The following is a 15,000-nucleotide window of genomic DNA, read 5'->3' on the forward strand; positions in this document are numbered from 1 at the left end:
TTGTGTGCTGGCTTTGTGAAAGGACTGCATGTGAACTTAAGGCACAAATTGATGCTGGTTTTGATACTTTTATGGCCAAGAACAACTCCCAGATTTATCTTGCACGGACACTTTCATTAGCCTATGTTATTGTGAGTATATGAATATCCATGCCATACTATTCTGTATTTTGGATAAATTTCTTACGCTTATTCTCCTTCACTATATAAAAGTGCAGTATGCACAATAAAATGTTTAGATTGTCATTATTTAAGGCTTTTCTCGGTAGTATATGGTTAAGAATAATTCTGGTTTACTCTGAATCTGCACGTTGTCATATTTAAGATGTTTTTTGACCTATGGTTAAGGTTAATTCTGATTTACTTTGAATCCTGCACCCTTCTTACGTATTCCAGAATTAGATTTAATGCAGGAAAGTTTTTTCCATCAAATGTTTTTTCCCTCAAATGATTATACAGTACTATGTTTATGGTCCTTAAAGCTGACTTTTATAACCATTAAAACTAATATATAGATGGTACTAAGGTTCATTTCACCATCCTTGTAAACCCTCAGGTGCATTGCTTTATGCCTTGTACTGTTCTTCAGTTCCCTTTGTTCTCTTCCTATATGTAGCTGTCCAACTTCTTTACATTGTTGTATTTTCCCCATTTCATTTCAGAACATATCCTTTAAAAGAACCTATTATTATAGAAATTTGATTAAGATGTCTTATTAAACTATTTCATAATGTCATATCATTAGCAACTTCAGCAGTCTAATAACTTGAATGGTGATGCTAAGATATAAATTTTTCCTGTATTGGTAGAGGAAACTTACCTCTAATATTATTGGAGTAGATATGCTTACATTCACAAGAAAAGAGGCTTTTGATCATAAAAATGATTTTGTTAGGGTGTGATTTGTATATTTGACAAAAAGTGTGTTACAGATTAAAAAAAAAAAAAAAAAAAAAAAGAGAGAGAGAGAGAGAGAGAGAGCTTTCAAGGTCACAAATTTTTCCTTTAACACCAAGTCAAGAATATTCCTGTGCAACAACCCATAGCCTTGCAGCTACTTCATACACCTGCATAGCTTTGGCAAGCAAGACACTGAACTCAACCCTGCCACCAAAATTCTTACATCCTAAGATGTTCGAACCTCCTCGGTTCTGTTGATGGGGGAGGTTGGGGGATACCTGTGGGTGTCTCCATTTTCTCTCTCTCTCTATTGGCTAATTTTCTATGTTACTTCTTTTTGTCGGTACCCCAGGAATGGCAGTCTGTTCAGGTGGTGGTTTGGCCATGTCTTTTATATCACTTTAATGATAGTATTTGCCACTGGTAACTGATATCTTAATTTCTTCATATGATAGTAAAGGAAAATCCAGTTTCATTTACAGTATTTATGCTGTTTTTTTTTAGGATATGCAGTTTTGAGAAGGTGCAGGTTTCAACACTGGTACCATGTCAGTCATTTTCATGACCTTAATCAGTTTGGTCATTTTTGCTATTCAAGACTGTAGGTGACATGATGGTTGCCTTGAGTGCTTAGTAGTAGTCATCTCATATTTTTAATGGTGGAAAAACCATACTCCAGGCATGTAAATTTGTATGTGACGCTACTTTTCTTCAGATTCGATTCATAGGGAGCTGGGTTACTTCTCATGATGAGTTTGCAGGTTTTCATATTTTTACAGTGATGATAATGGCATTTTTTATACTCTCTTTATAGCCTTTTAATCTTTCAGATATTTTTAGTGCAAATTGTTTTTAGAAATAGAGTTGATTGGGCTATGCCATTTCTTTACTGTAAAGCCATCTGAGGAGTATTTGTATTGACTGCTCAATCTCCTTTCCAAGTTGGAACAGTTTTTTTTTAAGGACATACAGATAGATGTATCTACCATGATTTCCTGTAGTACCCCTGTTTTTTAACACATGCTTGATTCATTTATAGAGGCCCAAATTCATTGGTTTTATGTAAACTGAAGTGTCTTACCTTATCAGAGTCCTGTTATATGTGAACATCCAAGGAAAGGAAGGAAAATCATCGGTGAATCATTCACATGTAAAGTGGAGGACAAAGCACTTGTCAAAAGTTCCGAGTACTGTTTCTAGTTGCCCCTCATTGTTTGATTCCCTACTAGCATTATTATGTAATGATAGTATGCTGAAAATTACCTCTCCTCAAATGATGCCCATAGAGGAAACTGACAAAATAGAACTCCTAGACGGACCACATCCTCACACCCATCGATCTGGCGATGTAAATGGCCTGTGTGTTATAAAGGGGCCTTCTGGTACATATATCTAGAATAGGCTTTCAGGGCCTCTGGGATGTTCAAGTTAGGGGTTTGTCCCCCTACTACATATTATGTCAAGAATGTAACTAATGGTCTGTTTGACTGTAGCTGTTGGGATTATAAGGGGCTTGAAGGTCATTAACCCTTAATGGACAGATTGCTCCTCGGGAGTAGTAATAACAGGTTTGTTCATGACACTTACCTGCCAGATATATATATAGCTGTATTTTCTGACGACCGACAGAATTTCGAAACTCCCGGCAAACGCAGTGGTCGGCTAGGTGGTTAGTACCCATTCCCGCCGCTGGGAGGCGGATACCAGAACCATTCCCATTTTCTATTCAGATTTTTCTCTGTCGCCGGTCAGTAAACAACTGTTTACAGACCTCCGCCTAGGATTTTGAAAACCCCATTTGTCACTTGAGTATTTGGATTGTCTTTTGGTTTCGGACTTGGCTTATGATTTGGCATACGCTATTGTGGTTTGGATTTTATTTTGCTTTTGATTTTTCTTAGAATTGAGATGTCTGGATCTAGTTCTACTAGTTTCAGAGTGTGGTGTAGAGAGTGTAAGGTGAGGCTACCAAAAGCCTTGGTAGAATCCTCACACGGGTGTGTGAGGAATTGAATAGAGGGCATGTCTGCTTGTTGGATGATAGGTGCAAAGAATGTGAATGTTAACTAATGTCGAATGGAAGGCGCATGAATCTTACATTCGAGACTTGAGCGAGACAGAATTAGGAGGTCTTCCTCCAGGAGTGCTTCTGTCAAAAGTCAAAGGGATAAAGTTGCCCAATCTAACATAACTGTAGAACATGTTACACATAACCCTGTAAGTTTCACCTTCAGATAAGGAAGTGATCGTTACCGAAGGGAATGCCCTTTCTACCATTTGGAATCGATTCGGAACCTTGAATCGAAAATGCGAGTGCTACAATCTAATGTGCAAAAGTGTAGTGATAATGTTGGTGCCCCTAGTGATGTGGATGGGGCGTCAGATCGGTCCTATAATGTCGGACTCCCAGAACACAGGGAATGGACATGTCGAAGGCCAAAGGAGGGTTACGGGAATTAAACAACCGGTCTGGCGGCGTCCTTCGGCAGATCCTGAAGACGCATCCCAGGCTGCCAAAGATCGTGCGCAAGCTTGAATCTTGAAGGAATGCTTCTCTTCCTCCGAGACGTCCTCACCTCATCGTGGGTGGGAATCTCGGAAGGCCTCTCCAATTGAGAGTGGTAAGGAAGACGTAAGACGTCGCACAGGCGGCCATCGTCTTTCTCGCCCTCTTAGGAAAGGTCTTACGGAAGAGGACGCTTCATCGGGAGATCGAGAGCGTCCTCCGCCTCGATTTACGCTTCGTTCTTCCCCAGAAGACTTCGAAGACAGTATCCCACATAAGAGATTCAGGACGCTTTCTGAGCGTCCTGATTCGAGTTCCGGAGAGAAGGAAGAAGGCGTCTTCCCCTCGCCCATCTTCTTCTCAAGGGATCATTCCATCATATGGATCTTCACCATCAAAAAAGACACTCGTAGTGATTCGACAGCAGTTAGATGCGTTTTTTTGCGCCAAGAAAGAAAAAAGATTGCGTAGTCGTAAGAAAGATCTATGGCTACCCGTCAAGAATCTAGACGTTTCTCCTTCGGCTTCTCTTTGTTCTTCGTCCTCTTCTGATTCGTCGCCTTCTAGACCTCATCGACTCATTCAGGAACGCGCAAGCAGTCCTGCTGATAGAGTCTCTAGAAGTATTGGCGAAAGAGAAAAAGACACTAGATGTCGCACAGGCGGCCGTCGTCTTTTCCAAGAGTCGAAGAACGTTCAGAAGGAGGCGCTCGGAAGTAGAATTGGAAGAAAATAATCTTGGCTTGCAGGAAGATAGTATTCGACGTAAGAAAACGCCTACTCATCAGGAACGCTCGTAAGGACGCTTCTCGGGACGCTCAGTGTCGTAAACGTCGGTTCGATAGACCTGGAACTCACAATGTTAGTTCAGAAGAAGGATATGAGGACGCTTTTGAGGACACGAGGCTTCTTACAACTCAAGACCGTATTAAAGGAGCGTTTACACGACGTCCATCAACATCAGGACGCAAATGAGGACGCTTTTGAGGACGCTAGGCGTATTACTTATAAGGACGCTCGTCGTCCTTCATATCAGGACGCTTTCCAGGACGCAAATAGGACGCTTTTGAGGACGCTAGGCTGTCCGATGCATAGAGTTACCATGGGAAGAAGAGAACAGGTCGCTAGTCAGAAGGATAAGCGCCCTAGCTTCAAGGTAGTAGGAACTACAATATGGGTGCTCGCCAAGAGAAATCGTATGACGTTGGTTTGGAAAATTCGGAGAGAAAGTCAGGTTAGGAGAACATAGCCGGCTCTCCTCTTCAAAATTTATTTCAAGTGCAAGACCTATGTTTCGAAGGGAGGTGGAAACTTCGGTTTCTTCTCGCTCAATTCAGGACAAGTCTGCGTCTCCCTTAGAACGAGAAATCGTCAAGCGATCCTGTCTCGGAAGAGGAGGAGGATCCTACAACCTATCCTCTGTGGATTATAAGACTTTAACTCGCCTTTTAAAAGATTTGTTTCCCGAGAAGTTTGAGCTCCAGTTCCTCTCTCTTCAACCATCGCAGCTGACCTCTTCGAAGGCAAAGGAAGACTCCAAACTTTGTTAAAATGGCCACTTCGCTCTCAACTAAAAGGGCTTTTAAAAGAATCCACGATTGGATGGAATCCAAAAAGACGAAGGCAAGACTTCTTTTGCACTTCCCCCCACAAAGCTTAGTGGAAGATCAGGGAAGTGGTATGAAACAGAAGAAGGAGCAGGTTTAAGAATCCCTTCTTCTGCACAAGGTGATTTCGCCAACTTGGTGGAGGCGCCTAGAAGATCTTACCTGCATCAGCAAAAGTTTCTTGGACAATGTCAGAGATAGATCACCATCTCAAAGGCATTTACAAAACTCTAGAAGTTTTTAACTTTCTAGATTGGTGTTTGGGCGTCTTAGATGTGCATCTAGAAGCCCAGATTCTATTTCATTAGAGGGACTTAGCGAGTATTTTATCATGTATTGGACAGGGCAGTAAGGATGGCTCCGATGAACTGGCATTACATTTTGCGTCGGGAGTCCTGAAGAAACGCGCACTTTTCTGTAGCTTCACAGCTAAGTCAGTGTCGCCTGCGCAAAAAGCAGAAACTGTGTTCGCTCCCTTTTCTGCTCATCTTTTTCCTCAATCGATGGTAAAGGATTTGTCAGTAAATCTCCAAGAAAGAGCGACGCAGGACTTATTGTCTCGGTCTTCGAAACGTCCTACTGATCAGACATCTTCACGAACCACGCAAGCTTCCAGGAAGAATTATAAGCCCTTTTGTGGAAGAGCCTCCTCGAGAGCCTCTGCTCGAAGAAGGAGTTTCCCTAGGGGCAGAGCCCCCTCAAAAAGCAGGGGAAAGAAATGACTTTTCGGCCCTTCAGGCACCAGTCGGGGCGGAGACTCCGCTCTTTTCGCAGAAGCATGGAGGAATAAGAGGGGCGAACTCTTGGTCACTCGAAGTGATCGAGAAAGGTTACAAGATCCCGTTTCTATCAAAACCTCCATTAAGCATAGAGCCAATAGACCTTTCGCCCTCTTATCAGAATTCAAGCAACAGATCTTGTTAGACCTTTGTTTGGATCAAATGTTGGAAAGGAGAGCAGTAGAAAGAGTTGTATCACGGGATTCACCAGGCTTCTACAACAGGCTTTTCCTGGTTCCGAAGCACTCGGGAGGATGGAGACCTGTCCTAGACGTAAGCAGGCTAAATTCTTTTCGTAAGGAGAATAAAATTCAGATGGAAACTGCACAGTCTGTGTTTTAACGTCCTGAGACCAGGAGATTGGATGGTGTCCTTGGATCTCCAAGACGCCTATTTCCATGTTCCGATCCACCCTCGGTCCAGGAAGTTCCTCAGATTCGTCTTGAAAGGACAGGACTTCCCAATTCAGAGCTCTCTGTTTTCGGGCTGAGTACAGCCCCTATGATATTCACGCTATGAGCGAAATGTAGCAAGATGGCTCCACCTCTCGAAGATATACTTAGACGATTGGCTGATCCGGTCGACGTCGAAGGAAAAGTGCCTGGAGGACCTTCACACGACATTACAGCTGACGAAGGACCTAGGCCTTCTTGTCAACTTCAAGAAGTCCCATCTGATTCCCACAGTCCATCGTGTATCTGGGGATTCAGATGGATTCAGTGCTTTTCAAGCATTTCCATCCAATATTAACGTCAGCTAAAAATGCTTAGAGCAAAGTATCGGTACTTCTTAGAGAAGGCAATCACGCTCGGCGAGGGAATGGTGATCTGCTTGGGTTACCATTTTCCTCGCTGGAGAAATTTGTTTCTCTGGGAAGACTGCACCTCAGACAGCTTCAGTTTCCTAGCAGACAACTGGAAGAACAAGAAAGACCTAGACAAGATTTTGAGAATCCCTCAGTCGATCAAAGAGCATTTGAAGTCGTCGGTCCGATCCCGTCAAGCTATCGGAAGGGATGTCCCTCAAAGTTCTGAGCCCAGAACCTAGTGTTGTTCTCAGACGCGTCCATGACGGGCTGGGGAGCAACACTGGGGGAGGAGGAGGTGTCAGGCCTCTGGAGAGGGAACAGAGGTCCTGGCACATAAACCTCAAGGAGCTAGAAGCGATTCGATTGGCACTTCAATGCTTCGAGTCCAAGGATTGTGGGACGAATTGTACAAGTCAACTCAGACAACACCACGGCGCTCGCGGTATATAAAAAAACAGGGAGGAAACTCTATCTCGGTCCCTGTCAGGATAACGAGAGAAATCTTACTTTGGGCGAAAATAAGAAATACAGGCAGTCCCCGGGTTACGACGGGGTTCCATTCTTGAGACGCGTCGTAAGCCGAAAATCGTCGTAAGCCGGAACGACGCTTGGAAATATGTCTTAAACTAATAAAAAGTTATAAAAAACCTTACTTGTAATCCTTTGGTTACACTACATGTCGTTTCCTGTAGTTTTATGTACACCTGGAGTTATTTTCATAAAAGAATGCTGGTTCTTGAAGGTAAAAACTATTGTAATACTCTGGTGACACTACATTCTTGAAGTTTTATGTACAACCTGGAGTGATTTTGCAAAATCTTGAGGGCTACAAGAACAGCTGATTACTATTTACGTATCATATAGACTAATTAAAGTAAATGTATCTTTAAATAGGCTTATATATTAGTATCAACAAAACATTTCCTGCCATGAGTCAGAGGCCGTTTAATGAAACGAACACTCTGTCCTATCTGTTCAGAAAATAAACGTTACGTCAATCCCCGAGACCATGTTTGCCAAAGCGCTCTCTCTCTCTCCATCTCTCTCTCTCTCTCTCTCTCTCTCTCTCTCTCTCTCGTCTCCTCTCTCTCTCATCTCTCTCTCCTCATTCTCTCTCTCTCTCTCTCTGATCAAATATTCATTGGAAACTTGACATACGATTGCCTAATATACGAATGTTTTGAGATATAACAGAAAATTTGCGAAAATACAAGCTTTGATATACAACGAAATATTTGAGATACGATTTGCGATGAGTGGTTAGTTGTATAGGCGACCGATAAATGGCGTTCAGTTCTGTTTTTGTTTGTTGGTGCTGCATGTTAACACGTCGTTGTTTAGTTCGTTGTATTTGCGCCTATTTTCGTGTTATTTTGTCTATTTATTATTAACCATGGGTCTCAAAGCTAAAGACAAAGCAGGTGATAAGAAAAAACCAAGAAAATGATTTCGATGGAAGCAAAACATGAAATTATAGCAAAGCATGAAGTGGCGTTCGTATCGTCGATTTGGCAAACGAGTATGGTCGAAATCCTTCTACAATATCCACGATCATCAAGCAGAAGGAAGCTATAAAAACCCCGAGACCATTGTTGCCAAAGCGTCTCTCTCTCTCTCTCTCTCTCTCTCTCTCTCCTCTCTCTCTCTCTCTCTCTCTCTCTCTCTCTCTGATCAAATTACGTACTGGATAATGTCTCTCTTGGATTTACTTCGATTTTTGCCAAATATTGAGGGCTACAAGAACAGTGATTACTATTTACGTATCATATAGACTAATTAAGTAAACGTATCTTTAAATAGGCTTATATTATTAGTATCACAAAAAACATTTACTGGCATGAGTCAGAGGCCGTTTAACGAAACGAACACTTCTCTGTCCTTAACTCGGAGCGTCGGAAGACGCCTCTCTCTCTCTCTCTCTCTCTCTCTCTCTCTCTCTCTCTCTCTCTCTCTCTCATCTCTCTCTCTCTCTCTCTCTCTGATCAAATTACTGGATAATGTCTCTCTTTGGATACTTGGAATTGCGTTGTAATCTAACCAGAAACTTCGTTTTGTTATTATTACTGGAAACAAGACAATGATTTTTTCATTATTTGCGCTTTGGACTGTTATATGTAAACTAGTATGTATTCATTCGCTCGGAAACTAGTTCCGCATATGAGGCGTCACTAAAAAACATAGAAAAATACAACATAAAAAAGAAAAACTGTCGAAAATCATCATAATCTCAAAATTTTTGTTGTAATCTAACCAGAAACTTATTTTATTAATATACTGTGCTAAACTATAAAGGATTTTTATCATAGTATGCGTTTTTTAAAAGCGTCGTTACCTCGGAGCGTCGGAAGCGTCAGCGTCGTAACCTCGGAAAACAAGCGTCGTAACCCCAAGGACGGATTTTTCCATTGAATATTTAAGCAAAAAGCGTCGTAACCTCGGAACGTCGTAAGCCGGAACCGTCGTAACCCGGGGACCGCCTGTATATGATCATAACGAGATTCGTTTCAGGACAGCAGAACGTTCGTGGCAGATCTTCTCAGCCGTCAACATCAAATGCTTCCAACGAATGGACTCTCCATCCAGAGGTTGCAAAGAGTTATGGAAACTTTGGGGACGTCCCACATGTAGACCTCTTCGCGACAGGCGAAAAACGAAGAGGCTTCCTATTTACTGCTCTCCGGTTCTGGACCTCAGGAGGCAATAGCGATAGACGCCATGCTCTGGAATTGGAAAGGGATGGATCTCTACGCCTTTCCTCCATTCAAACTCCTGGGAGAGGTAATAAGGAAGTTTGCGGCGTCGGAAGGAGCAAGAATGACGTTGATCGCCCCCTTTTGGCCGGCAAGCGACTGGTTTCACAGAGGCCATGTCATTTCTGGTAGGACTTCCCAAGGACACTTCCAGAAAAAATCGATCTACTCAGACAGCCCCACTTCGAGAGGTATCACAGAAACCTCTCCGCTCTGAGTCTGACTGCATTCAGACTATCCAGAAGTTGGCAGAGCGAGAGGTTTTTCAAGATCGGTGGCAAGAGCTATTGCCAAACGCTAGAAGAACATCCTCTCAAGCTGTCTACCAATCGAAGTGGGCTGTCCTTCAGAAGTTGGTGTAGAAGGGAAAATATTTCCTCCTCCACGACCTCTGTGAGCCAGATTGCTGATTTCCTCCTATCATTTAGGAATATAGGACAAACTTTCAGTGTCCACAATTAAAGGCTACAAAAGTATGCTATCAAACGGTCTTCCGACACAGAGGCTTGGATTTATCAAATAATAAGGATCTTCACGATCTCTTGAGGTCCTTTGAAACCTCAAAAGCTCACGAGACAAGATTCATCATGGAACTTGGATATTTGTCTTAAAGTTTTTAATGCAGCCCCATTTGAACCTATGCATGCTGCCTCTTTGAAAGATGTAACTAGAAAAGCTGTTTTTCCTAACCGCTCTGGCAACAGCTAAGAGGGTTAGCGAAATTCAGCTATGAGTAAACATGTGGGTGTCAGAGAACACAATGCTGTGTGTTCGATGAGCCCCTCGTTCTTAGCTAAGAACGAGAACCCATCCAACCCCTGGACCTAAAAGCTTTGATATCAAGGGGTTATCAGAGTTCGTCGGAAGAACGAGAGCCGAGAGAGTTTTTGTGCCCTGTCAGAGCTCTCAAATTTTATCTGGAAAAGACCAACAATGTAGAGGCCTGTCAGACAACCTGGTGGTGTTTCGGTTCAAGAGGCCGCAATTACCAATGTCTAAGAACGCACTGGCGTTCTTCTTGAGAAACACCATCAGGGAAGCAGGGAAGCTCATTCGTCCTGCACAGATGGTGATCTTAAACTGCTAAAAGTTAATACTCACGAAGTTAGAGCTGTAGCTACTTCGGTGGCTTTTCAGAAAAATATGGGCACTCAGTGATATCCTGAGTGCCACATTTTGGCGAAGCCAAACTCTGTGTTCGCTTCACACTACCTCAGAGATGTGAAGGCGGACATATGAGAATTGCTACTCGCTTGGACCTGATACATTTCTGCGGATACAGTATTGGGGACGAGAAGCAATACAACCCCATCCTTTAGAAAATGGATGTCCGTGTGATTTTAATTAGGGGTGGGTTTTGTTTTTATGGTTGTAGGGTTGGCCGCTTGAGGCGGTCTTCCCCTTTAATTAGCCTAAAAGTTATGGGGCTAACTTTAGTTGGGCTAGGTTAGGTGGTATTTGTTATGCTTCGTGTCTTCAGTATGGTCAATATGGGTCTAGTCACATTGTGGTCACGCTCCCGTTGACAGATCATCTAGAACTATCCAGCTATACAGGTCACTACCTTGCTGGAAATTCTAGTTAAGCAGAAGCAGGCTTGAGTGACAGTAATCACGAAGTCAGCTATGCTAATAGGTAAGGAACCAAGATGTCAATCATCTGCATGTTTATGTGTTTTTCCAAATCCTTCTAATTCTGTCCCTTCCCACCTCCAATGGTGGGATTCAGCTATATAATATCTGGCAGGTAAGTGTCTATGAACAAAATGATATTGTCATGATACAATAAAAAGTTTTGTTTGTTCATAACTTACCTGACAGATATATAAAATCAAGTACCCACCCACCTCCCCTCAGGGGACAGTGGTAGAGAAAATCTGAATAGAAAATGGGAATGGTTTCCTGGTATCCGCCTCCCAGCGGCGGGAATGGTACTAACCACCTAGCCGACCACTGCGTTTGCCGGGGGTTTCGAAATTTTGTCGGTCGTCAGAGAATACAGCTATATATATATCTGTCAGGTAAGTATGAACAAACTTTATTGTATCATGACAATATCATTTTTGGGTGGTGGACGGACTGATCATGTTGATAAACAATATTAAGCGCCATCCATTTGGAAAGAGTCGGGCAGGAAAGAGGTGCCAATACTTCTATAGCCCATAAATTCACTAATGGCAACTTTTAAACTGGCTAAAACCAGAATCGGGCATCTCAGAACTTTAGTTCTGCTTCTAAATTCAAGGGGGAATGTATTACGTCTCTGTCTCACGTGATGTCCTTTTTTGTAATTTGCTCATAATATACGAAAGGGTGCTGTTGGTTTTTGTTATCATCTTTTACGATAGTATGTTGGTTGGAAATGTAATTTTGCAGAGATTCGAGCAAGAAATTAAAAATAGAAAAAAAGTTACTGAATCTTCGTTCTCAGTAAAGGTATGTAAATATTTTTCAACAAAAGAATTTGTTACCAATTTTATTTCTTATCTGTTTTTGATATTGTGTGATTTGTAATTATAATTTTACAAAATAAAATGAAATCATATATTAGAAAAAAACATATAAGTTGGTAAATTTTACGAGTGTCTTTGTAAAAGGGGCCCCACAAGGGGTTGTAAATAGCCATTTTCAACTTCTCGTGGAAGGTAGGGAAAATTTAATTTTTTCTTTCACCATGTGCAGTTGCATATCTTCCTTTTTCCATTGATGTGTTTTTTTTCATAAATTGGCCAGTCCCAAAGTTTACCCAGCCTGAGGAGCGGCATATTGATATACTTACCCATCCAGTAAGGTTTAAGTGTTTTGGCGACGTTTTGCAGTGTTGGTGTCTGGATGAAGATAGTTTCCAGGCTTGTGAGTAGATACATATATCCAGGGCAGAAGTTGCTAAGGCCAGAGGAAGTCGGGGACATTTCCAGGATTGATTCTCTCTACAGTCTTGTTAATCCTTGTCAGATGTCATCAACTGGATTCTTGTTTATTCAGCCAAATTTGGAATCATCAGCCAAGATTAGGTCTCAGTTTTTCATGATATTCATCTATCTTAATGAGTACCAGGGTAGCTGCTTTATCACGCTCTATACCTGGGACCTGACTGTTCAAGCATTGGCAGTATCCTTTATCTTGTTCGTAAGAATAGAGCTCTATAGAAACACCATGATCATTGAGGCTTCCAGCCATTAGTAGTAGTCGCAACGGGTTGCTCAAACTCAGAGAAAGAAAAGCAAATGTACAGTAAGAGTGTAGTTTACACCAGTGCAGTCCATTTGTATGTTTACACTCACATGTATGCATACAGACTGAGACTGTGATTAGTGGGCAACACAGCTGGGCAATTCATATTACCTATGTTACCTCAAAATTGGTTAAATTTTTTCTATTTTGCTTGTATGTCAGCTTCAGAAAAACTTATATACAGTAATACTAAAATCAATGGACTTGAAAAAACAAAGCATTTTTAAAGTAAAGGAACTGAAAAACTACAATAATCAATGAGCTGTATTAGCCAGTCATGTATGTACTTCAATGCATTTGAAATGGTAGAAGTGCATAGCACACCAATCAACTTGTCAGTGTTGCTGCTGTATTTTTGTAGCTTTTTAAAAACTATTTGCTTATATTGAACCTATTATCTTGTTTTTTATGCAGTTTTAAGCACTCATTAATTGTCATTGTCATAGTTATCCATCAGAGGCAGGGAGGAGAGGAGTGAGATGGGGAGGAGAACCAGAATTACTGAGTAGTTTGAATCTACAATATACACTCAAAGGAGGAATGGTATTAAAACTGGATGCTTGGCTAGGGCCTGCATTAGATCCATTTTTCAGCTTGAAAAGCAAAAAAATAAAAGAACTGTCTATGGAATGGAAAAAAACAAATTTAGAGTCATTACCCAACTTATGAACAAGTTACATTCTGGAAAACCATTCTTATCTTGTATTGTTTGTAAGTTGGTTTTGAATATGTAGTGCATAATTTTTGTTGATGTTTACATTCCAGAGTTAACTCGGGAGCCATAGATTACAGTATACTATTTTCACTATTTTAATTCATGCAGTTTTATAAAGAATTACTTTGGATGTTAGAAAGGTAAAAAGAAGTAAATTAAAATTAATTTATGCAACGTTCAAAATTTAGTATTCTTTCCATGCTTTGAAAGTTATAATTTGGAGAGAATTTTGCAGGAGCAGCATCTGGCATTGGAAGTTCGCAAGTTAAACAGTGCACACCTCCATCTATTGTCAAAAATACATACTAAACATTTCCTGTGAGTAGAGGAAATATAGAAAATGGGAATTCATCAAAGAATGATTAAATTGTGAAGATAAAAATAAGTATGAATACTTTTGGAGTATGAACAAATATTCTTATGATTATAAGAGTACATGGTAGTTAATCATGAGAATACTCAGGATAATCAGGGAAGGGGTTAGAGGGAAAATTCTTACTAGCAGAATAGACAACAGAGTAAAATTTGAACTTATGGGTGGCAAAGGAGAACACTCCAAACAAAATTTCAAGTTGTGACCCTGTCTGTTCATCTATGAAAGTTTGTAAGTAGGGTAGTGTCTTTACTTTAAATATGTGTATACTTTGACTTTTGTAAATGGCTAATATCAGAGTAACAGTTGACAGCGTAACCAGGGCCAGATCATACGCTATGTAGCTTCAAGTCACTTTGGGTATGATGCGTACTCCTAAAATTTGGAGCGGCTACAGTTTAGTTGCCCACGGGTTTCGTCTGCTAGGGAATCGGCGGAGCAATACAAACAAGATGGCGGACAGTTTGTTTTGGCGCAAGTTTTGAAAACGTGTACGTACTGTCAGAAAACCCAAAAACCTAAAAAAACGGTAATGGGGGACCATTTTGGGAAGCGGGGTTTTTGGGTGGTGGAGAACACACGAGAGATGGTTAAAAGTTAATGAAAACGGTAAGGGGTGACCTATTGGGAAACCGGGGGGTGGGTGGGGGGGACCCAGACGACGACAATGAACACGGAGCTTCCAACCCGCCCCACGAAACCCTAGCAGATGAAACTGTAGGAGCTCCCATTCCCCGTTGTGTTAGGCTAACCAAAGTGTTCCCCATACTCAGGTTTTTTAGTTGGGCCACGTTTAACGTCTACTAGTTGGTTGGTTCATGAGATGAGTAGCCTAGGTAATGAAACAGTCCCCCTACTCTACATTTGTTCCGCGTTCGGTTAGGCTAACTAAACTATCCCCCCTACTCAGTTTAGTTGGCCAAGGTTATCGCCTACTAGTTAATCGGTTCATGAGATGTGCGGCTTAGGTTACTAAACTGTCCCCCTACTCAACATTCTTAGACTGAACATATGGGCTATTAGCCTAATAGAACGTTCGTGCATGAAATGCGGTACCTGGCCAACTGAAGTGATCGTAACCAAACGAACCAACCTAACCAAACTTAGGCCGCGTGCCCTTACTGGCCGGGGACCCCCCAGTATAGTATATTAACAGTGATTGCTACCTAACCAAAGGAACCAACCTAACCAAAACTTAGGCTGCATGTCCTTACCTGGCTGGCCTGGACCCCCCTGTAAACGGGTTAAGGGATTGTAAACCTGTAGTGATAACAGTTAGTAGAAAAGGAATTTAGCTAGAAGCACACAGGGCTGGCTGTAGGGTTGCTGG

General features: G+C 41.6%; 1 pseudogene; it reads left to right on the forward strand.

Moving 5' to 3' along the window:
• LOC135204032 (peroxisomal acyl-coenzyme A oxidase 3-like) overlaps positions 1–15,000 on the forward strand; it is a 194,932-nt pseudogene that overhangs the window by 154,462 nt on the left and 25,470 nt on the right.

The sequence above is a fragment of the Macrobrachium nipponense genome, chromosome 44, assembly GCF_015104395.2.
Source record: "Macrobrachium nipponense isolate FS-2020 chromosome 44, ASM1510439v2, whole genome shotgun sequence".
In the NCBI taxonomy this organism is placed as follows: domain Eukaryota; kingdom Metazoa; phylum Arthropoda; class Malacostraca; order Decapoda; family Palaemonidae; genus Macrobrachium; species Macrobrachium nipponense.